Below are 23,681 nucleotides of genomic sequence, written 5' to 3'. Positions count from 1 at the left end.
AAAAATAAAATACCTAGGAGTTAACTACAGAAGTGAAGGTAGCTCAGTGGTAGAGTGCTTGCCTTGCATACATGAGGCCCTGGGTTCCATTCCTCAGTACCATAGAAGCAGAAAAAAACAGAAGAGGTGCTGTGGCTCAAATGGTAGAGTACTAGCCTTGAGCTGAAGAGCTAAGGGGCAGTGCCCAGACCCAGAGTTCAGGTGCCATGACCTACAAAAATTAAAAAAAAAGAAGTGAAGGACCTCTGAGGAAAACTTCAAAAACCTGAAAAAAGGAAATTAAAGCAGAACTAAACAAGTGGAAAAACCTCCTATAATCCTGGATTCGGAGGATTAACATTGTGAAAATGGCAATACTGCCAAAGGCTATCTACAAATTCAATGCCTATCAATATCCCAATCTCATTCTTCAATGAAATAGAAGCAATCCAAAAATTTATATGGAACAATAAAAGACCCTGAACAGCAAAAACAATCTTTAGCAGAAAGAACAGTGCTGGAAGGATGTCAATACCAAATTTCAAACTCTACTACAAAGCCATAGTAATTAAAACAGCTTGGCCTGGCACAAGAACAGAGCTGAGGATGAACCCACAGACCCATAGCCACCTAATCTTTGATAAGGGAGCCAATAAAATAGAATGGAACAAAGACATCCTCTTCAGTAAATGGTGCTGGCAAAATTGGTTAATCACCTGTAGAAACCTAAAGCTAGACCCTTAGCTATCACCCTGCACCAGAAATCAACTCCAAATGGATCAAAGACCTCAAAGTAAAAGCAGACACCCTGAAAACATTACAAGAAGGAATAGGAGAAATTCTAGGATCTCCTTGGCACAGGCTGAAACTTTCTTAATAGAGATCCAGAAGCACAACAAATCAAAGAAAGGATGGACAAATGGGATTGCATGAAACTGCAAAGCTTCTGCATGGTAAAGGACATAGCTAGCAAGATCAATAGAAAGCCCACAGATTATGAGAAGATCTTCACTAGTCATACAACAGACAAGGGCCTCATATCTAAAATATACTTAGAACTCAAAAAATTAACTCTCCTAATAACTAATCCTCAAAGAAACAACCACCTGATTATTAAATGGGCTAAAGATTTAAAGAAAAACTTCTCTGAAGAGGAAATAAGAATGGCCAGTAGATATATGAAGAAATGTTCACCTTCTCTAGCCATAAAAGAAATGCAAATCAAAACAACCTTGAGATTCCACCTCACTCCAATTAGAATGAATATAATCAAGAAATCTAATAACAACAGATGCTGGAGGGGATGTGGCCAAAAGGGAACACTACTGCACAGTTGGTAGGAATGTAAACTTGTTCAACCACTCTGGAAAGCAGTATGGAGGTTCCTCAAAAGACTCCACATAGAGCTCCCTTATGACCCAGGAATCGCACTTTTGGGTATTTATCCAAAGGATCACAAACAAGGCCATTCTAAAGCTATAAGCACACCTATGTCTACCGCAGCATTATGTTCCATAGCTAAGATATGGAACCAAGCCAGATGCCGCTCAGAAAATGAATGGATCAAGAAAATTCTATGCCTCCATCAGGAAGAATGACACCGTCCCATTTGTTAGGAAATGGAAAGACTTGGAAAACATTATATTAAGTGAAGTAAGCCAGACCCAAAGAAACATAGGTCCCATGCTTTCCCTTATTTGCTGTAAGTAGTATACATCTAGGATAACCTTATCATACAAGTAGAAAAGGTCAACAGCTATGCATATATGACCATATAAGACGGTGCTAAGTGAAATGAACCCTAAGATAGAGATGCAAGAAGTTTTATCTTTGTTGCTTTTGTTTTAAATGTACTTATAATGTACTATGTGATTTCTTTTGTTTCTTTCGAATGTTCTTTCCCCACAGTATAACCCCTGTTTTCACTGTATTTGATTCTGGTGCCCTGCATCTTGTATATACATTTTTCTAATTTGGGGAGAGGAAGGGGAAGAACAAAACATTGAAACAAGGATAAAGGTTGACCCATTGTAACAATGAAATGTACAAGACGGTATGTTGAAAACGAACTTGACAACTTGGCTGGGGGGAGGATAGAGTAGGGGAGGTGAGGAGGGAAAAGATGGTAGGGGGAAAACAAAGGAAGGGGTAACAATGCTCAAGAGGAAATGTACTCATTACCTTACTCAAGTAACTGCAACCTCTCTGTGTAGTATCTTTACAAAAAAAAAAAAAACCCCAAACTGCCATCAGAGGAGGGGGACCATACCTTGACAACAAATTCTGACCCCCAGCGGGGCTCCTTCTTAAAAAAAAACAAAAGGGATATTTTATCTTGGTTGACCTAATAATTTGTACTACATAAGCAAATAATGCAAACTTCCTTGCAAAGTTCATCAGCACATAATTAAGGCAATAACATCATAGAACCATAAAAACAAGTGGAGAGCGTGCAGCACTGTGATCAAATTCTGATACCATGTGTCACTATTATAAACTCAGAAACCAGGAGGAAGGAGAAACAAAGGGGTATAAACATGTCAACAGTCCAAATGAAAATGGAAACATTTTAAATGTTCCCTAATGTGAAGAATATTATAGCTTTAAAAGACGTTTATGGGCTGGGCACTGATGGCTCATGCCTGTAATCCTAGCTGCTTAAGAGGCTGAGATCTGAGGATCACAGTTCAAAGGCAGCCCAGGCAGGTAAGACTGTGAGACTCTCATCTCCAATAAACCACTCAGAAAACTGGAAGTGGTGCTCTGGCTCAAGTGGTAGAACACTAGCTTTGAGCTGAAGGGCTGAGGGACAGCGCCCAGACCCAGAATTCAAGTCCCAGGACCCCCCCCACCCACAAAAAAAGTTTATAACATTGTTAATCTTTATGATATATTATCATATAGATTTTTTTATATGTGAACATGTGAGTCAGTACCTCCTATACTGCTGGGGGAAGTGGGAGCCTAGAAGTAATGAGCAATTACTTAGAATTCACACGTCAAAATATTCTGTCAAGAAGAGCCAGAGGAGAGCCATATAAAGGATAAAGCTTGCAGTCATTGTACTCTTGGCATGAATTATGGTGTGGTCAGGTACCTTGAGCTATTTTAGAGACTTGCCAGAGAACTTCAAGCTAAGGAGGAAACAAATAATTCTACTTTATTTTTCTTTTGACACAAAATTAATTCCACCAAGTGTCCTTGTTTTCCTTTAAATACACCTTTCAATGTGCTTGCAAATGGTTTACGATGGATTCACAGTAACATAGCAGTCTAAACTTATATCATAACAAGAAAACTCTGTTTGCTTTCATCTTTACTTTTCTACCAGTGTCAAATCATGTCTGCTACTTTCTTCAGTGGGATTTCTGCTGTAACCCCTGGATCAAATTCCAGAATGTAGGCTTTGTTACTGTGTTTACCTATGAGACAAAGTATAAAGAGAAACACTCCTTTAAAGATGGAGGATGTGGTAGTGGCAGGTGATTGAGGAATCCTCCCTTCTTCTGATCTTTTGTACAAGAAGTAGTACAAGAGACAGCCCAGATGGTAGCTGATGTACTCTACTGTCCAGGAGATAGAGCTAATAACAAAGCATGGAGCTTATTTAAAGTTCTATGTATCAAAATTCTGAGACACAGAGCTCAAAGTAAATAAGCAGGATTTAAATCCACCTCTAAATTAGGTCTCATCTCTCTTCTTTCCTTTTCATGGTCCCTTCTTCTCTTAAATGTTAAAACAGCTGGGAAAACCTCAAATATAATGTTGGTGATGTAAAGGTCATGACCTTGTGCAAGGGGAAGCACTTTTCTTTTTCATGTAAACTAATTTGGGAAAATAAAATCACTTACAGGCCACAATTTTTTTTAAAAAAACCTTCAACAAAGGAATAACTTCATTGGTCTTTTGGGAGCAGGTATAATCATTCATGTAGACTCATTAATGTCAGTGGGAAAAATTAGATCCACTTTTTAGTCACTAATGTGTTAAAGATTGTCACAATATAGGATGATTTTGTAATTGCACTCTGAAAACAGGTTCTGTATTTCATGGAACATTTAGAAAGATTGTAAATCTGAGACAGGAGTTGCTCATCGTTGACCTGGAATTTTATCCTCGTTAAGTTATTCAAAACCCAGAGCCTTTGGTGTCAGTTTCTGTGACAGGAGCATTCCTAAGGGAATTAGAATAGAGATCTTCATATTGGACTCCTGTAAAAGTAGGAATTGAGGAAGTGACTTCCACACCAAATTTTTATATGAGGGAAAATGTCAAGGTATATATGTGAAGGAGACCATCTTCAGTGATTATTCAGGTCAATGTCTCAGAGTTTACAGAACTGTCTTATAAATTCTCAAGACTTCCAGTAGCAAAAGCTTAGTCGTTAGATTATTTCACTTCAATCACCAGTCCTGCATTTACCATCTACAGGATATGTTACTTCCTCTTTCTTTACCAGCTTCAAGTCCTATGAAGTCATGTGACTTTGTAGTCCTCCTTCATAGGGTCATTGCAAAACATAAATTAATCTACTCATATATATATAAATATATATAGACATAAATCCAATTAGCATTTGCAATTCAGATGCACTCAGTAAGTAAACTTAATGTCTACTATGGACATTTAATGTTTTCCTTATGACTTTTAGAATAATTTACAGAGCATATATCTTTCTATTTATACAGTTATTCCTGGAAGAGATGACAACCTTATGAATTCTGGAATTAAGCATATTCACTTTTAGTTCTTATCTGATATTTAAGTAAGGGTTCAGTGGAAGCTTAAAGCCAAACTTGAAAGAAATGCAGTACTTCAACATGTCCCACAAGCATTTCAGGTCTTACTGAGCCTTGAGGAATGGGAAAAAAGGAAGTGGAATGGCCTTTCTTGGCCTGAGATAACACCACCCCACCCAGCTTTGACTCAAATAGCTCTGCCCTGGAAAGAAAGTTGAGAGGAGCTTGCAAGGCAAGGCTATAAAACAAGATTCCTTACTCTTTTTAGATCAATAGCCATTAAAGGTCATCAGGAATATTTCCCAAGGTCCCCAACCTATAGCCACCTTTTAGACTCATGCACTTCTAGTACTTGCTATCTCTATTGTTCATTTGGATATTAATCCGATGCAATATTCTAACTCTTTAGCTGCTTTAGTCTTCTGCTATTATTTTTCTGCATATATATGGTTTCCCAATTAGGTTGCAAGTAATTTCAAAGTTCCTGGAAGATATCTTTTTTATCCCTTTAATTGTTTGTCAAAGTATGCATCAAAAGAAAGTAAACACTGTAAATCAGAAGAATTACCCAGAACAGCCCAAATGCCAGGTTTACTCAAAGCCCCACCCTAAAACTAAGCAGGACTGAAATAGCCAAAGCAATGCCAGAACAAAGCCCAGTAAATATTGAGTTTGTCTTGGACTATTGCAATAGATTCCTAACTAATCTCTTTGCTTCTAGCTTCTTGTCCAATCCGTTCTCCACACAACCATCCAATGATCTTTCCATTTGGGCACTGAATAGTCCTATTTGTAAAAGAATTCATTAAACATGTGGGGTTTTTTTGCAAGGAAAAACAGTTACCTTGATGAATCAAATAATATATCAGACTATGCTATGAGTGAAAAGTCAAAATGTTGCTGATTTACAGAGTTAGAAACTGAGAAAACGGTTGTTCAGTGCAGGCAATTGGCTTGTAAATTCATAAGGATGACTAAAAATTAGAGCATGTTCTGGAGCTCATTTATTTATCAGCAATCACAACATAATAATCCTTGATCTATTATGTACACCATTTATGAGGTGGGTATCTTTTTGTCTCACTGGAATTCTACTGCTCTTACAAGCTGTAATCCTGGAAATAATGACTCTGAAAATAATGGAAATAATAGAAATCATATAGATTCATTAATTCAACAAGTCAATATTCAGTACCTACTGTCTTTTACAAAGACAGATAAAATACTACACAAGAAAAACAACAAAGGCTTGTAAGTAAAATCATATTTTTGGAATTCATCAGCGTCCAAGCAGAGAAGAGCTGGTATATTCAAATTTGGAAATTATGACAAGAGTTGAATGTCCCTTTCAAGAAACTGGAGGCCAATATAATGCATTAGTGTGAGTCAGAGCTCCGCATGGTCCCCAGGTCTGGAGGAGCAATGGGAGAGGGTAGTTACTGGAACCTGGAGACAGAAAAAGGACTAGGACCTGGATTAAAGCTTTAAAAGCAGAGGGGTTAGATCTCCAAAGACATTTCCCATCCCTCTCCCTCTGCACCCTCTTCTCTGACTACCTGGACATCAAAGAAGGAAAAAACTCACCTATGGTGTCCACACAGTTCTGCATCCTGGGGTGGATGGCCTATGGGAAAGAGCAGGGCAGGAATTTAGCCTTCTTAGTGATTTTATTCTGAATTCCTTTAAAACTTTGTGTTAAGTATTGATGCAGTCAGCATGGGTTGGTTAAACAGCACAAGCCCATAGTTAGGGTTATGATGCAAGTATATTTAAAACCAGTTCTTAATTGACAACAGAGAATTTGTACACACATGCCAGGTAACTTGTGATATTTACTTCATGTATACATCACTTAATATTCAAATAAGGGTAAGTGCTCCTCTCCTCCAGCATCAAATATATTTTAAGCATGGCAGGATAATTTTCTACTGGGTTTCCTTTAGAGAAAGGTGTCAGAAAAGCTGTCAACATTGAAGCTGTTTATAAGAAAATGGAAAATTAATGAAGCAAGAAGAAAAAGATCAATTCAAATTGGTTTTGCCTGTGTAAAAGTTCTAATTTCAGCCATATATATTAATTGCTTGCCATTTCTGCCTAATTACCATGTAGCACAATAATGTGTGTCATTAAACATGTGCCAAGTTAACTTTGAAGTACTAACTTTGCAGTGTTCATTTTCCCCTTAGTTCAGGGCAAGTTTGCACAGTTTTTCTAAGTTTTTGACTCTTCATTCATAACTTGAAGGAAAGATTTGCTTCCATGATACTCTGGATATGAGTGTGTGTGTGTGTGTGTGTGTGTGTGTGTGTGTGTTCTAACAGAAATAATACATAATTTATGTTTTAAAGTTTTTGGTGCTTAGAGCCAAACCAAAGCTCAGGTTGGGTATTAGGAAGGAGTTCACTCCACACCCATTGTAGATCCTAAGTCAAAGGATTCAATAGATGAGCTAACACCAAAAGGATCAGATGGGTCAGAGATGTGTATCTTTAACAAATGTATTCTGGTCAGTGAGAGCACATTCCATTTGTTACTTGAGGTAGTTACTTCTAAATCCTTTAAAATTATCTTTAAGTAGCTGTACAAAGGAGTTGACATTTAAAACCACAGGTGATGAATACAGTGTAATCAATGTCATCCCTTTCTTCCTCCAGCATCCCTCCCAACCCATCCCTATCCTCAATTTTCTTATTTTTGTAAACTATACATTGCATTTCATTACTGCATTCTCCCTTATTTCTTCATTTATCCTCCTCCCTTGATTCTACTCCCCCCTTTCAGTGTTTATTTTTCCTGGTGTTTATTTTGTTGGACTGTGAGATAGTCTTTCTAAGGAATTACACCATTTGTGTTCTCCCCTGAATCTACCATTTGGAGTGTTTATTTATATATTTATCAATTAATTCTACGTTCCACATATGGGAATGAAAAACTTAGATCCTTTGTCTCTATGAGCTTAACTTTTACTTCACTTAATATAATCCTTCCATTCTTTTTAATATACAAGTAAAATTTCATTGTGTATATATTCTAAATTTTCTTGATTCATCTGTCCATTGAGGGGCATCTGGGCTGATTCTATAACTTGGCTATGATGAATAGTTGCTACAATGATCTGCTGGTGGCTTTACTGTATCCTAGTTTGTAATCCTGGATAAATACTGAGAGCTGAGTTGCTAGATTATAGGATTATAGGAGAGCTCTGTTTAGCTTTTTGAGGAACCTCCATACTGCTTTCCAGAGTGGTTGAACAACTTTATGTTTCCACTAACAGTGTACTAGGTTTCTTTTTTGTTCACATCCATGCCATCATCTGATATTGCTTGTTATTCTTGATTATAGTTGTAAAACTCAAAACAAACTTACCTTGCATCAAATCACCAATGATTATCAGAATGTGTTCATGCTACACACTGGAATTTCCAGTCATGATTAAGAAATCTTATTTTTTATTGGGTTTGTATGTTCAACTTGAGAACTTATCCCAAATATTTTTCTTTTACCTTACAAAATAGATTCAACCCAAATTTTAAATCCTATAAATTTCTAACACAGAGAATACCTAAAATGTATAATAAATTGTTTTTATAAAGCTCAGTTAGCCAGGTACTTGCATCTCTAGTACTAGCTTTTCAGCAGGCTGAGATCTGAGGATCACAGTTCAAATGTCTTATCAAAGCTCTTATCTCTGGAGTTATGGCTCAAAGGGTAGAGCACAAAAGCTTAGTAAGAGTGAGAGGTCCTGAATTCAAGCATCAGTACCAGTGTATGTGCATGTATACACTAAGAAACAAAGCTCAGTTTAATTCTAATAAAAAAATAATGTATCATGATGGGCCAATGTTATAAAAGTAAGATGAAGATCCTTTATGCACGGGAAGAAGTATTTCAATGTTCAAGAGGAAGTGTACTCATTACCTCACTCATGTAACTGTAACCCTCTGTATAGTATCTTTACAATAAAAAAAAAAGTCAATTTATCTTAAAAAAAATACATTTCCTTTAATACTGGAAATGGTAAGGCTTTTTTTTCTTGTAAATTTAAAGTACAAGCATATGCCAGAACATGGATTGTATTTTTATGGTCTTACCAAATAGCCAGCACAGCAGGGATTCCACTGAGAATTACACCATAGGGATTTATCTGCTTGGATCAGAGGGCTCTTCTCTGTTACTGCAGAACTTCACTGTGACAAGAACAGAGCATGGTGCTATTAAGTTAGGAAGGAATTTTGGGGTACTTAATTACTTTGTACTTTTATTTCATCCTTTCATGATGATGCGTTATCTCACATTTTTGCCAGTTTGTCAGTGTCTGTAAGAAGAAAAAGCTGGATATGAGACCAAGTTTAATTCTAAGGCCATTATTGTTTACATTATTCTAAAAGCCTTGCAATGCCTCCAAGCCTTCTACTTACAGCCTTTTGGGCTTTGTTTGTTTGTTTGTTTTCTTCATAGAGATTTCTCCTGCCCCTTGTGCACACAAACTCACCGCTTATCCCTGAATCTTTTTCTGCCCCCCTTTTTTTTCCTTCTAAAACATCTGACTCAGGGTAATCTTCCTGAAGCAGCACCTAACTGACAGCAACGAAACGGAAGTACTGTTGTGTATTGGAGCTTGGGACAAAGACCTATGGGCTGTGGTCAGTAGATTACAGCTGGGAAGAGTCACATTTTGGAGGGTTAGAGATGATGATTAATGTGTCTTCTTTTATCAGAGATCAGTTTCTTTCCCAAAAGTTTCCACATGTTTACTACTGAGTTAATCTACTAGTAGAATGCAGAGAAACCAGAAGAAAAATCAAATTCCAAATAAAATGCATCTCCCTGTCCAGATAGCGCTGACATCTTCTGTTTAAGAAGCATGAGTGTATCTCAGCTGTAATTCTTTATGTGCCTAACTTGGTCCTTCCAAGACATCTCCTCTTGGACAGATCTTATTAATTAAGTTTGTGTGATTAGCCTGAAAATTTATCATCAACATATTTTTTGCCTCACTAAATATATAACAGATGATAGATGCAATCCACAAATTCCAGATCCTATAAATTGCTAGACAGCGAATGTCTAAAATATATAACACATTGTTCATAAATTTATTTCTAAGTTTCATCTGATCCAGTGGGAGACAGAACAATTTTTGTTATTGTTTCCTGGTCAGGAATCAGTTGGTCCTGACAGACTGGTGAGATGATGCATTGAGAAACTGAGTCAAGAGCACACACTGACAGTGGGGTTGGGGGAAGGAAGATGACAGTTTTAAGAAATGTCAGTTTCTAGTTTTTTCAACAGTTCTGCTGGCAAGAGAATTGTGTTCACTTTTGGTTTTCCTTAGAGTTTAAAAGAATCCACATAGGTGCTCTAGAACCCATCCTTTCAGGAAGAGGGCCAGGAATTAACAATTAAGGATTTCTCCTATCCAGTACCTTAAATCCTATTCCTTACAAATGCCTTACCACCAGTCTCTTTCCTCCACACTTGACTCTCATCTCTAGAATCTTTGGATTTTTCTTCATTTCTCTTAAAAGTTATTTTTCTGAGTTTGAAACAAATACAGCAACCAACCAACCAGCCAACCAAACATAAACCTTTTCATTCTTTCACTATGCCTTCTAGCCACTCACAGTTTTTTGTTTTTTTTTTGGGGGGGTCCAGTAGTGGGGCCTGAACTCTGGGCCTGGGCGCTGTCCCTCAGCTCTTCAGCTCAAGGCTAGCGCTCTACCACTTGAGCCACAGCGCCACTTCCGGCTTTTTTCTTTTTGCTTATGTGGTGCTGAGGAATCGAACCCAGGGCCTCATGAATGCAAGGCAAGCGCTCTACCACTGAGCCACCTTCCCAGCCCCACTCACAGTTTTTTAAAGAAGTGGTTTACGCTTTCTGCATCAACTCTCCTGCATGCATCTTCCCTTTAGCCTCTGACTTTCTGGCCTCCACCTCCGTACACTCTCCAGGTAGCTTAGCAGATTTCCTCTTGCCAAATCCATTGGACATCTCTAACTCCTTCTTCTGATAAGTCTGTATAATGGATTTTTAACTGCCCATTGTTTCCCTTTGTATATCTTCATTTTATGGCTTATGTGGGAGTAATGAATGGATGAGATTATTAAGCTTTTCCTTAATTTTATTGAGATCAGATTGGCATACAATAAACAAAACATATTTAAAGTATGCAGTTTAAGGTTTTGATATGCACCCTAAACTATAATTGTGAACATATCTCTCACCCTCAAAATTTCTTCATGACCCTTTGTAATGACAATCTCCTCCCTCTCTCCATCCCCATAGAGTTCATCCTGAAGCAATCACTAATGTTGTTTTTATCATTATTGTGCTGGTTTTTTGTAACAGTGACAAGTACCTGAGAGGGAAGCCATTTTGACTCATGGTCTGAGAGCTTTCAGTCACTAAGTCCTTGTCCCCATTGCTGTGGGCTGATGTTGTGGAAGAGAATCATGGCTGAGAGGACAGAGATAAACTCACTTAATGGCAGCTGATGCTGACAGAGAGGGACACAGGTATACAACACCATTCAGAGACATGCTTAGGCAACTACTGCTTCTAAACAGGCCCCTTACTTACAACCTCCCAAAAGTGCCACTAAGTTTTAAGTCCATCAATGCATTATGAAGGTATAGCCATTACAGTCCAAATAACTTCCCATGATTGGTTCTACCATCTAGTGGCCAACTTATATCGAAGTCATAACTACAGATTAGTTCTTATTTTCTAGAATTTTATAAGTGGAATAACATGACATTTATTATTTTTTGGTCTAGATCTTCTTCACTCAGGATAATGATGTTAAGATTTATGGTATTATTTTCTGTTTAAGTAGTTCATCCTTTTATTAGTGATTATAAATTTGTTACAATTCAGCCAGATTTTCAATTTTATTTATTCTTAAGACATTTAAGCTCTTTTCCATGTTCTTGTTATACATAGAAAAGTCTATAAATATGTAGGTGGAGATTTTCCTATGAATATATTTTATATATCTGTTGAGTAGAATACATTGACAATAAAGAAATATCTATCTCTTTACAAAAATAGGAAAATTGATTTTCCAAGTAGTGTAAATTTTTTATTCTCAACAGTGAACATATTTATTCTAAATCATTGTTAGCACTTGATATATTCAGAATGTTAATTTTAACCATTTAATATATATAGTGGTATCTCCCTGTGGCATAATTTTGTATTCCTGTATAGGCCATTTTGAATATCATCTCTTGTACCAATTTGACATCTATATTTTCTTTGGCAAAGTGTCCTCATATTGTTTACTAGTTTCATTTATTTACTTTTGCTTATCTTTTGCTTGAACATTCTTTATTCTAGGTACAAACCCATTGTCAAAACATGATTTTAAGATATTTTCTCCCAATCTGCAATTTCTTTCTCAATAGTATTCTAAAAGCAAGTTTTAATTTTGATGAAATCTAGTTCATTAAAAATTTCTCCTTTGGATTACACTATTAGTGCTATGTCTAAGAAATCTTTATTTAAGTCAAGATTAAAAATGTTTCTTTAAAAAATTTTTAGTTTGATGCCTCACTTTTAGGTATCTGATTTAGCTTTAGTTAATTTTTATATTTTAATTTTTATATAGTTATTTTTATAGTTTTTCAACGACTCATTGAAAAGATGGTCATTTCTCTATAAATTGTTCTATACTTATATCAAAACATAACGTCTCTGTGTATGGACTTCTGTTTGATCAATTTACTTGTCTACCATCACAATAATATCACCCTGTCTTCATGGCTTAGCCTTGCAAATCTTGAAATCAGATACTATCAGTCCTCCAACTTTGTTCTTTTCTGCCTCTTCCTTTATTAATGTTTGTTCTGTGGTTATTTCTGTAGATAGTGCTACTGACTTGAGATTTTCTTCTCTAAGCATGACTGGTCTTAATGAACTCTGGAAACTTTCGCACCATTTCCATGAACATTTTCATATTAAAGCTCTAAAAAAAAGCAGAACTTCTAGCCTCAGCTCTTCCTTGAGTATCAGGCCAGTAGCTTATCTCTTTAAGCTCTGAACAGTGCTGCATGCTGTATCCCTTAGAAGATTCCCTATCAGCTTTTCCTCTCAGCTTCCTGATGCCTGTGCCTCTGGTGTTCTTTGCTGCTGTCCACCTTGAAACAACTTTTTTTAATTTAATTATGTCCCTCTCTAAATCTAATGAATAGTCATATGCTAGCCATTTTCTTTTTTATGCACAGCATCTCTTATACGTGATTTCTCCTAAAAGTGAGACAAAAACTAATTTTTTTTAAAGAAACATTTTTAATCTTGACTTAAATAAAGATTTCTTAGATACAGCACTAACAGTGTGATCCAAGGAGAAATTTTTAATGAATTAGATTTCATCAAAATTAAAACTTGCTTTTAGAAGATACTATTGAGAAGAAAATTACAGATTGGGATTGAATTCTCACAATTACTAAATTCATATGATTATTTTCTCAAACCTGAAAAGCTGATTGAAATCCCAACTGACCACCTCACTTTCCAAGTTTTTTATCCATCCTAAGCCATTTCTCAAGTTTATCATACTAGAGTAAATTTATGCTTACATCAAACTCTGGCTCCAAAATTTGCAATGTTTTCTATCAAAGTTTTCACCTCTCTCCATTATAATTCACTTTAGTCAAGCTGGTTTATTTCTCTCTCATTTGTAGCTTCTTGAACTATAGGCAAATGCTCTATCACTGAGCTATAAAACCATCATAGTCTAGTATTTAAAGTATTTTCATAGTACAGGGAGATTTTAAGAAACATTTATAAAAATTTTGTATGTGATATTTACAGACCATCACATAATTTGATTCCAAACTTACTACTCTACTTAAATCATACTATCAGAGTTTCCAGGGGACTTTTAAAACATTCAGTCATTTGCCAGTGGATAATTTTATTTATTTAAATCTGTTTAAAAACAAATAAACCCAATGTCTAATGAACACTCTCTCCATGCTTCTTAAAAGAAAGGAAAATGTTGGACCACTGTCTTATAAAAAATACAGACAAACTCTCATGAGCACAAACCATTGAAGGATAATATTCAGAAGTAACAAGTTACTAAAGATCTTCCTCACTTGACTAAAAGTACAAAAAGCTCAAAGACCCTATAGAATTACCAGACTTAGCTAAAAGTCATGGAAAAGTCATACTTATAAACCAAACAAGCTTTAAAGCTTAATTACAGACTGAGGGTACAGTTCAGTAGTACAGCACTTACTTGGTATGCTGGAGGCTTTCTGTTCTATCTTAAATTAGCAGAGGAAGGAGGAGGGAAGAAAAGTTACTTGCTTGTGAAACTTTGCAGCAGAGATTAGAAATAAAGTTTAAAAAATTGGCTAAGAAGGATGAGTCTCCTCTAAGGAAAATAATATTTGAAAACCAATTGTCTTTATAATAAAAAAATCTATGGGTATGGGGAAAAATGGATTGTGTTGTGGTTTTCAAAAATGTGGTATCCTGAACATGGAATAATTAGTACTATGAAAATGCCACAGTAAGAGAAAAATACTTTACATATATTATAATCCTGGAATAAAATTATTTCTTTAAAGGAAGGTATTTATCTTTTTATCTCTATTAGTACCAAAGAAAGTACTTTCTATATGGCAAGATAAAATATGTATTTATGAACTCAATTCAGTATTACCATTTCCCCAATGGTGATAATACTTGCACAGTTTAACAATTGGTTGCCAATGGCCAATTAGATTCTTCATTCTTCATTTCTTAAAAATGAAAAGCAATCGTGTAATTTTAAGATTCAATCTTTTTTAAGCTAAGAAAATGAAATGGATTACCTAAGGCATATCGGGAAATCTATAATTTTCTTTGTGTTCAGTACAAATTTCAAATGCCAAAGCGTAAAAATTAAAAATCAAACAAACATTTTGTTTTATTAGAATGCTTTTCTTCTAAGGAGCTGCAGTTAGTTTGGAAAGACTCCCACGTTATCAGGGACAATCAGGTTCAGGTAGATATGTTTGTGTGGGGTAAAGGTGTCATAAACCAGAACACAGTGTTTACAACATTAGGTCATGTGTAATCTCACACAGTGTTCAAATTTAATCGTTGTTTCAAAATTTAGAATTGCACTCTCCAGATTCTTGAGAACAAAAGGAGAGTAAATTACTTTCTGCTTTCTACTTCATGCATAGAGGGCAAAGGTCAAAGGATTGTGAAGCTCATACAGCAAGCTAGCTCCAACCTACCAGTTATATTACCTGACTGCCTAAGATGTATTGAGCATTAACTTTCAACTGCTCAGGAGAAAAGTCTCAAGTGTGGTGCTTTGTTTGTGTGTGAGAACACAATATTTCAGCCAAACCAAAAGGCTAAGGAAAAAATGATTTACCTTATTAGGATCAAGGTAGACAAATGGCTGGGATGAGGAGAATAATATTAGGAAACCTACATATTTTTTTTCCCTCAGAAAACCTAACATACTCTCTCTGGGGTGGGGGGGGAATCAACATGAAAAGTTGAAAATATTTATGAAAAGCTATACAGAGTTATATGGAGAGGAAAAAGTGGAAAAGAATTCGAAATGTGTCAATTATCTGTTGTGCATACAATGAAATTTCTGATCATTTTAGAAAGATTTTTGTGTGTGTATGAACGTGAAGAGGATTGATTGGACTTTAAAAGGAACATAGAGGAACATGAGAGTGAACTTGTCCATTTGACAGTCTTTTTTCCTCCAGTCCTTTCTGCTCATTGAAAACAAGAAGTAGAGCAGGTCAGGAAAGAGGTTATGGTTAACACTGCAAGATGAAAGATAAGCAGGCTGGCAGTTAGAAGCTCAGAGCATTTTATCTAGACGAGCAGGTCTGGCCTTGCTTCCATCTTGATAAGAATTAGATTGGAGAGCTTGTTTGTCTATAGACTAGGATAGAGAGGAGGGGTGACAGGCTGAAGAAAGAGGGCAGGGAAGTCAGGGTCTTAGTTATGGAGTTGTGGCAAACCACTAATGTAGCTATAATTCCTTCTTTTGTGCTCTTGAACTTTGAAAATGGCTAGACTTGTCTATTTAGACAACACAACTGTGTTTTTATCCTCTGAAGAGAGTTAAAAAAAAATCTAGAAAGTTTTGGTGACCTTAGCAGGCTCATTATTTCAGTCTAAAATTTTAAGGAACTAGCTTGATTTATATGTGTATATACATACATATAATTATATATGTGCATAATTATATATAGACATATATAATTATAATATATAATTTATAAATATGTGAAAAGGAAAAAAATGATATAAGTGCATAATCCAACCAGTTAGGTTTTGGAAAATATCTTTCTAAATACTGTCATGCATATTCAGTATTTATAGGCACATTGTTTTACTTACTATGTTTATTATGGTTTGTACTTTTTTTTCTAATTTAAACTATTAATACTTTTCCATCTCACTAAATAGTGAACTATATAATATTTCCTAGTTGTGTGGCAACATAATACATCAATAACTTCTTTTGTTCCCAGTCCTGGGTCTTGAACTCTGGGCCTGGGCACTATTCCTGAGCTGCTTTTGCTCAAGACTAGCACTCTGCTGCTCAAAGTAGTTACTTGGAGATAAGAATTTCATGGACTCCTCTGCCTGGGCTGGCTTCCAACCACAATGCTCAGATTTCAGCCTCCTGAGTAGCTAGGGTTATAGGTGTGAGCCATCAGTTCCTGGCAATACGTTCCTTTAAAACAATTGTATCACTGCTTATTTTGATATCTTCATCTGTATTAATTTAGCTAACACTCAGTTTACTTCAGTATCTGATGGACATAAAGTATTATAAACATTTTATAGTACTTACCCATGTAATTTTTGTAAAAACTAACCCCGTCAACTTTATTAATAATGTAATATTTTACTGTTAAGCAACTTGCTCAGATTTACAGAGGTAGAAAGCAACAGAGTCAAGATTTCTATTCAGACTGTGAGGCTCTAGGGTGAGTGCTTTTAATTAATTCTGTCATTAACAATACTGCCATGAAAGTCCAGAGTTATTGCTTTCTTAGAAAATGACCCAGAAAGCAGGTATTGGTGGCTCACACCTGTAATACTAGCTACTTAGGATGCTGTGATCCGAAGATCTTGGTTCAAAACCACCTTGAACAGAAGAGTCCATAAGGCTCTTATCTCTACCAACAAAAAGCCAGAAGAAGAGTGAGGGCTGAAGTGGTAGAGCATTAGCTCCAAAAAAGTGCCCAGACTCTGAGTTTAAGCCCCAAGACCAGAACAAAAAGAATGACCTAGAATGAAATGGCTGGTCATATAAATGCAAAAGCAATTGCTCTATCAAAGGACTTCTTTTGTTCTTATTACTCAAGCTGATTCAAAACTTTGGCAAAGTAGCAGAGTATAAAATTAACCCTCAAAAAACAATGGCTTTTTTGTATGCCAACAATGAGAAAAACGTGGCTGAAATCAGGAAAGCAACTCCATTTGAATTAGCCCCACAAAAAATAAAATACCTAGGAATTAACTTAACCAAAGAAGTGAAGGACCGCTATGATGAAAACTTTAAAAACCTGAAAAAAGAAATCAAAACAGAACTTAGAAAGTAGGAAAACCTCCCATGCTCCTGGATTGGAAGGATCAACATCGTGAAAATGGCAATACTTTCCAAGGCTATCCACAAATTCAATGCAACACCTATCAATAGTTCAAGATCATTCTTCAAGGAAATAGAAGACACAATCCAAAACTTCATATGGAACAATAAAAGACCCTGAACAGCAAAAACAATCCTTAACAGAAAGAACAGTGCTGGAGGAATATCAATACCAAATTTCAAACTCTACTACAAAGCCATAGTAATCAAAACAGTTTGGTACTGGCACAAGAACAGACCCCAGGACCAATGGAATAGAATTGAAAACCCAGAAATGAACCACAGACCTATAGCTATCTAATCTTCGATAAGGGAGCTAAAAAAATAGAATGGAAGAAAGACAGCCTCTTCAGTAAATGGTGCTGGCAAAATTGGTTAATCACTTGTAGAAAACTAAAGCTAGATCCTTATATATCACCCTGCACCAAAATCAACTCCAAATGGATCAAAGACCTCGAAGTCACAGCAGACACTCTGAAAACATCACAGGATGGAATAGGAGAAACCCTAGGTCTCCTTGGCACAGGCTGAAATTTTCTTAATAGAGACCCAGAAACACAACAAATCAAAGAAAGGTTGGACAAATGGGATTGCATGAAATTGCAGAGCTTCTGCATGGCAGTGTACACTGTATATTCTTAGACTGTGGACAATTGTTGGTATTAGAATTTGAAATATCTCATTCACAATGAATTGATGAGATATTTTTCAGTTCTCATCCTTCTTGGCCACTCTATTGTGGCTGATGATACTTCTCTTGGAATGCCTGTCTTCTGTATCTGGTGTTAGATCACCTCTGCTACTTCCCTCTAATTTAGGTGAACACTTTTTCCCATCTTTCTCACGTCTCTCTGGCTTCCTTCTAAATTTTAGTGTTCCTTGGCTCTCTGTTTGATTCTCTTCTCATGTTAAAGTTATCCCTGGGAAATCTCATCTATCTACATGACTTGTAAAATCTTTATCTCCTCCTAGATATTTCTCCTAAATTCTAGACTTACAGGTGTAACTGTCTACAGATATCTTCACCAGCGACATTCTCTAGACTATAAAAACACAATCTATTTACACTTGAATTTTCATCTCCTACTTACAATCTGAATTTGATGTGATTATCATCCAAGCAAGTGCAAGAGGCTCATTCTCAATTTGAGTAATTAGTAACATTAACTTTTAACCTTAGCTATGCCATTGGAATCTGGATGAGCACAGAAATAAATGCTTGAGTCTTGAAAAGCTAGTTTTATGGTATTAAAAATGGAGATAAAATATAAACACTTGTAAGGCTTTTAAAAAAAAAGAAATAGTTTGATGTTTGTTTACTTCGCAATGCTAGATATATCAAAAGCATCCAATAAAGAGTTTTAATACATTATAGATGATACCACACATCTTACCTTTAATCAGTTCTTGAATACAGTTCTTTCTAAACCTGAATATCACATCAACAGTCCTTTCTCTGATGAGATTCCTGTCATCATCGTTTCAATGGCTGGCATGTTCTCTGCCACAATGGTTGTTCATCTTTTATCCTGATGACAACATAAAAAATCAAGGATGATCATGGGCATGAATCTCCTCCACAGGCATATTTGGTGATAAGTACAATGGCATTTCCTTGTTTATTTCCTTGTTTCTCCTTCCATTGGACAATAAGCAAAAAAGTATGATACTAAAAAAAGGAAAAGAAAGAATAAATTTGAATTTCCTTGAGCTTTCTAAGTCTTGTGTAAGTTTGGATACTGAGTTTTTGGTAGTAAATCACTGGCAGGTATATGCCATCACATTGCAGTTGAGCAGCTTTGTTTTCAGTAATTTTCTTTGCTGATTCTCTCATCATTACTAACTCCTTGTACTCTACTAGAATTAAAGTAAAGCTGGGCGCTGGTGGCTCACGCCTGTAATCCTAGCTACTCAGGAGGCTGGGATCTGAGGATCGCTGTTCAAAGCCAGCCGGGGCAGGAGAGACTGTGAGACTCCTATCTCCAATAAACCACCAGAAAACTGGAAGTGACGCTATAGCTCAAGTGGTACAGCGCTCGCCTTGAGCTGAAGAGCTGAGGGACAGCGCCCAGGCCCAGAGTTCAAGCCCCATGACTGACCAAAAAAAAAAAAAAAAGAATTAAAGTAAACTATACTTTACCATTTAACAATATATATATATTATATATGATTAATAATATAAATGATGCACTATATACTCTATATTTATATACTGTATTATATATTAATATATTGTATACCTTATATTTTGTATAGGACAATATTAAGATCCCTAATATTAAATCCATGGCATCCCAGTCCCGTTTTCTTTCAGCTGTTTCTCTTTCTACATCTACTTTGTATATGCCTCTTCAAATGGGAAAAATAGTGTCATTTTCCCCTCACCCCCCTTCATGACTGATCCCATTGTAATCTGTAGTATCTAGTTTAGGCATTCTCCAAATTGTGACCAAGTCCTGGACACATATGACCTAAAAACCCACTAGGCATATTTTAATTAAGCAGCAACAAAATTTTTTTTATCTATTTCCCTTGCGCTTAATTTAATGGATTCTGATTTATTAATTTCACTTTTGCTTGGTTCATTTCTAGGAATGCACCAATACTCCAACCACAGAATACTTTCTTAACTAGTTATCTTTTCTTCTCTTTGTTCTACTTACTTTCTTCAGAAGATCTGCTGTACCCTTTATGGTTCAATTGTTATACGTATTTTGAGACCAAACAGTCTTCTATTTCAATACCTACTTTCCTGAATCTACTTTCCTGTGTTCAATTGCTCACAGGATTGTTTTTTTTTATTTAGTAGATCTTGTGACATAGCACAGTGCTCTCAGATGGGAATTCATTATCCCTATGCTATCCAACCAATTTCTTTTGCATTAAAGTACAAATGGCATTGCCCTCTACTTCATCTCTCCCTCCTTCCCTTCCCTTCCCTTCCGATCTCTGCCTCTCTCTCTCTCTCTCTCTCTCTCTCTCTCTCTCTCTCTCTCTCTCTCTCTCTCTCTCTCTCTCTCTCTCTCTCTCTCTCTCTTTCTCTCTCTCTCTCTTCTTTTCTGTCTGTTCTCTCTCCTTTTTGATAATGGTGATTAAAGTCAGGGCCTCATGCTTCTTGGATAAGCACGCTATCATTTGATTCATGCCTCCAGTTATCTTAAATTTAGTTTGTTTTTCAGATGGAGTCTTATTTGCTTGGGCTAGCCTCTCAGATTATGATCCTCCTACCCCAGAGTTACTGGAGTACCAAGGGTTACATGTCACCAGAAACAAATTACTACTTATAGATATTTTGACTAGAAACTATTATAAATGACCTCACCCACTACTTTTGACTCCCTAGATTTCAACTATAGGAATATCATGTGTGTTCTTGTCACAGAAGTCATTGTGACTATCTCTAATGCCTATTAAATATCTTCAATTCTATTGCTGCCACCTAATCAAGTCTACCAACATCTCTTTCCCAAATTTGTTTTCCCAAATCTGTTTTCAACTTTGCTCCCAATTCTGTAGCCACTTACCTTACTTCAAACCTTATATTAAGACTTATTAACTAAAAATCTTTCAAGATAAAACCTGAAAATCATGGATCATCAGTATTTGTAAGATCAGAATTGGGCCTCAACATCCCAATGACTTGTCCTGTGTACCCTTATACTCTATAACTCAGCTGAATAGAATTTCTCTTAGTCTCTTATATCTCTCTTTTAGTTCCCATTTCCTCTGTATTTGTATTTCAACTGTTGTTGAAAATACTTGTGTTCAGTGGATTTTTTGTTCTCTCTCTCTCTCTATATATATATATATTTGTTGTTGTTATTGTAAAGATACTGTACAGAGGGCTTACTGTTACATCCTATCAAGCATTGTTACATCCTCCTTTATTTTTCCCCACCATCCCTTTTCTCCCCACCTCCCTCAGTGGTTTTCTTTGCTGATTTTCTCACCATGGCTAACTCCATGCACCCTCCTAGAATTAAAGTAAGCTAATAATTCTATATTCTTTTTAAATAATTTTTTTCCCTTTCCTTATCCACTGGCAATGCAAAAACAGTGGTATTCTTATCATCATCATCGTCGTCTTCGTCATTATCATCATCATCATCATCATCATCATCATCATCTCTGCAACCCCCTTCACACCTGTTCCCATTGTAGTCTGACTGCTTCCTTCCTCTGCCTGGCTCATTCTCATTTCACAGAAATGACCATGCCCCCCCCCTCTGGATTTCTCAGATCCTAATTATCTTCTGTGTCTTAACAGAATACATTCCTTGGATTCAAATCAGAGAACCACAAAATGTCTCCATTTTTTTAAACATTTACTTTGACCTAATACATTTAAGCACAGAGTCACTCAACAATTTTTTGATGTAGGACAATGGGCCTTAACTTGGATATAAACCCACTGATGACCCATGCTGCCTTTCTGAAGCATAGTATAGATACAATCTATAACTTCTAGTTTTATCTTCTTTAAAGTCTATTGTAAACTTAAGGCATTTGGAAATCAATCTGAATGGAGAAATGTGTTCTGAGTCTTTTCTGTGCCCTCTACCTATTTTATTGAGCCTTTCCAAAATAGTTAACTTTCAAAGAAACAGTTCTTGCATTTTATATTCTATTTCACTGAATTATCTCAGCAATGTTTAATCATGTTACATGGTTACAATAATAAGTCAACTGGCATAAATAGTTTGAAAATAAACACAAGTAATTCTTGGCAGACATGCAGCTGAATCAATAAGAGAAGTCTGTAGGCTTACTGGAGTGTAGCCTACTGGTTATGAGCTTTCACTGAGTCCTGAATATTAATCAGGTTGTTGCAAAACAAACTGACAGCATTGGTTAGTATATCAAGTCAGTTAAATGGAGTTCTGTTAAGAGCATTTCTGCAAACATAGTTTCCTCTCCTCCACATTGACTGTAGGTACTGTGAAGACAAGGAAATATGCATATCTTAGGAATGAAAATATTAACAAATATCTAGGGTAACTCTCATCCTTTGTCCTTGCTTAAGTACTATTAAGCTCTTAGAAGAACTTGATTTTTCTGGATACTTTTCTCATGCTACAAATAATTCTGCTTTTCTACCTTTAGTGTGTTCTGTACTTTCTCCTACCATTAAAATGTTCTTAATATTAACACTTGATTTTGCTTATTTTCCTTTAGGTTAATATGTATCGCTTGAAGAAAAGAAACATTTTACTTCATATATTATATTTAATATATAAATGGCATTCTTTTTGCTTCTCAAATTAATTGATAAAAATGAATACTGCCACTTTGTGCTTAGGAATAAAGTGTAACTATGTATGCTAAAACAAGTGCTGATTAAAAGTTTAACATAAAACAAATATATACAACAACTCTGCCAGAGGTGGGGAGGGGCTGGGTAGAGCAACAATGGAGGGTCAGCACTGGCTGCCGCTGGAGGCAAATCCTGAGGTCACTAACCAGCTTCTCAAATATTAGGTCTACATCCTAACTGGCAATTTGTCAATGTTTATGGGATGCATTTTGAACTTCTTAGCATGGTACCAAGACCAGTGTGTGCAGTGTTACTGCTCCTCCCTACTACAGAAAAGTATGGGGTATTCAGAACAGGTGAGGAAGAAAGAATAAAATCTCAGGGACAGAAGCAAACTATCAGCAATGACTGTGGAACAATTTCGAACAACAAAGACAAGATGAACTTTGAATCTTTATCAGTGTTGAAACAGTTCCTGGAGGAGTCTGTGTCTATGAGCCCTGAAGAACAAGCCAGGTACCTGGAGAACTATGATGCTATTCTAGTTACTCATGAGACTGGTGCCCATGAGGCCAAAGGCACCAAGCCTAGATGAGAAAGTAGACTCCTTTTTAATTGCATTAGTTCATGTAGACAGACATCTCTATGAATTACATGGGCAGAAACCATTTCCAATTGACCATGGGAAAATTAGTGATGAAATGTTATTAGAGGATGATAGAAGTTTGCAAGAAGTTTAAGGAGCATGACTCTGATGAACTACAGTTTAATGCAATCGCTCTTTCTGCAGCACAGCTGGACAATAATGAAAACACCCAATACTGTATTATTTGCAACAGAAGTTAAATTCTCACTGCCATACACTAGACTCAAAAAGTCTGATATTTTCAGTAACTTGATTGATTAAACTTTATGTGAATTGAAAAACAAACAACTCTGCCTTAAAAATAACATTACTTTGGATGATGAGAAAACTGAGGTGAGAAAGATTAAATACTGTAACTTCATAAACAGTATCTCCTTCAATCAGCTAATTAGGGAAGACCTCTTCTAGGAATGGAAATAAAGTACTTCCTT

General features: G+C 36.1%; 1 pseudogene; it reads left to right on the top strand.

Annotated features, from left to right (window-relative positions):
* Positions 1–22,759: 22,759 nt before the first annotated feature.
* Positions 22,760–23,450, top strand: LOC138803071 (ubiquitin carboxyl-terminal hydrolase isozyme L3-like; annotated as a pseudogene).
* Positions 23,451–23,681: the final 231 nt, after the last annotated feature.

The sequence above is a fragment of the Dipodomys merriami genome, unplaced genomic scaffold, assembly GCF_024711535.1.
Source record: "Dipodomys merriami isolate MVZ:Mamm:240054 unplaced genomic scaffold, mDipMer1.0.p SCAF_1, whole genome shotgun sequence".
Classification (NCBI taxonomy): Eukaryota; Metazoa; Chordata; class Mammalia; order Rodentia; family Heteromyidae; genus Dipodomys; species Dipodomys merriami.
The sequence above is the reverse complement of the archived record's forward strand: the minus strand, read 5'-3'. Positions and strand labels throughout refer to the sequence as shown.